The sequence below is a fragment of the Hemicordylus capensis genome, chromosome 8, assembly GCF_027244095.1.
Source record: "Hemicordylus capensis ecotype Gifberg chromosome 8, rHemCap1.1.pri, whole genome shotgun sequence".
NCBI classification, from domain to species: domain Eukaryota; kingdom Metazoa; phylum Chordata; class Lepidosauria; order Squamata; family Cordylidae; genus Hemicordylus; species Hemicordylus capensis.
In genome coordinates, this window is record NC_069664.1 from 21,889,025 (window position 1) to 21,891,082 (window position 2,058).

The following is a 2,058-nucleotide window of genomic DNA, read 5'->3' on the forward strand; positions in this document are numbered from 1 at the left end:
TGGATTGCGCTGAGGCTGGGAATCATTATTCTGGCCTCCGAGCATCCCACAATGCACTGGACACTAGGCACAGTGCCTAGTGCACTGTGCACCCACAATAGGCACCCATCTCTGTGTCAGGCCAAGCTGCAGGTGATGCAAGCAGTGATTAATGATTGTGATACTATGCTGAAAAGCACTCACTGGAATTTCTCTTCTATGCAAACATACAGAATGTATAGCATCCACAGATCTGTCCAAATCTTATAAAATCCCATCTACTGAGGTGCACAGGGAATGTTCTGGAACCATGCATTCTGTCACAAATTTTGGAAAGGGTCCAAGGTGGGGACCTGTTCCTGGAAGCAGAGGAGGAGGGAAGTGTTGCACTGGTAATGCAGGTGCAGTGGCAAAATGCCATACAATGGAAGAACGTGCAAATCTCACAAATATGATGAAGTTGGAACTGCAGATTGGAATGAAAGTGGAAATTGCTATGAAACTCCCGGAGAAAGATACTCATGAAAAACAGGACTCCTGAGTTGCCCTGCAGCAACAGCTGGAGGAAGTTAAAGCGACCAATTTGCAGATGTTTTGCTAAGATCAGGATGCAGAGAGCTCATTGCAACAGAAAGAAGAAGCAGTGTTTTCCTTTGAGGGCAAAACACATCAAATGACTTGGCAAAGAAGTACCTTTTAACATGGTGATTCTCTTTATTTAGCAGGGGGAGAGTAACTGGCCCTATCCATCCCCAGCCCAGTACTTCCAGTGACTGTTGCTGGTGTCTATCTTATGTTTATTTTAGATTGTGAGCCCTTTGGGGACAGGGATCCATCTTGTTTATTTGCTATTTCTCTGTGTATACTGCCCTGAGCCATGTCTGGAAGAGTGGTATAGAAATAAATAATTAAATTAAATTAAATTAAATTAATTAAATTAAATGATGTCTTCTGTGGTGCAAATGGAGGACAGATTGAGACATGAAGAAAAGAGAGAGAAACGTTAAGCTGAAGCAAGAGCTGTGTGGTAAAATTGAGACCATGAAGCAACAACTAATTCAACTGGATAGCAAGTGTTCCATTTTTGAGAAAGAATTAAAATCTGAGAAAGAACGGAGGCAGACTCTGCAACAGGAGCTGCCTCAAGAGAGGGACACGACAGCTTTGTTAAAAACAAAACTTCAGCAAGTGGAAAAAAAGTTATGAAAACTGCAGGAAGAGAAGCAGCCATTAGAAAAGGTTTGTGAAGAACAAGATCAAGCTCTTCAAGAAATGGGGCTTCACCTTAGCCAATCCAAGCTTAAAATGGAAGATATTAAAGAAGTAAATAAAGCACTAAAGGGCCATAGCCATATTTTTAGCTTAATATTTTTAATTGTCATTTTTATTGTATGTTTTTTAACTTTTGTAAACTGCCTTGGGATTGTTTTTAATGAAAGGCTGTATATAAATTTAACAATAACTAACTAACTAATTTAACAATGAATAAATAGCTAGCTGAAAAATGATGAAGCAACCCACTGTAAACAAGGAGAGAAAGAATTCTCCATTTCAAGAAGAAAGCACCAGCTTCGAAACTGCGGTGATGTCATCTTTTGAAATGCTTGTTCTAGTAATGAACTTGCATTTCCATCCTATCCAAAGCCTGAACAAGTTTGTGATACTGGCCACACTTTACTGCTTCAGAGGTGTACATCAAATTCTTCCTTTCCAGGAATCTAAAATTCTGCTGTTCTTGATGTATCATACTACTTTAGCTATGGTACTAATTTTGCTCTGTTAGAATGGGAAAAGGAAGATTTAATTTAGAAAAAAAAATGAGGCTTACAGAAATTATGGAAGCGAAATAACTTGCATTGATCAAGTGCCAGAAAAATTCATACCCTCAAAATGTGTTCAATGTGCCACACATTGAAGGTGTACAGTCACACTTCTGGTTTTGCTTTTAAATATAAAAAGCTATTTTGTTTGCATTTAACTTTGTACTTTACATTTGCACATTTGATCTTTAAACAAATTACTTTTCTGAACACTTATTTTCTCATAGCTTTACCTACTGTAAGTGTTTCCACTTGAATA

At 38.3% G+C, this 2,058-nt stretch overlaps 1 pseudogene; it reads left to right on the top strand.

Moving 5' to 3' along the window:
* Positions 1-403: 403 nt before the first annotated feature.
* On the top strand, positions 404-1,701 carry LOC128333824 (RUN and FYVE domain-containing protein 1-like; annotated as a pseudogene).
* The last annotated feature ends 357 nt before the right edge of the window (positions 1,702-2,058 follow it).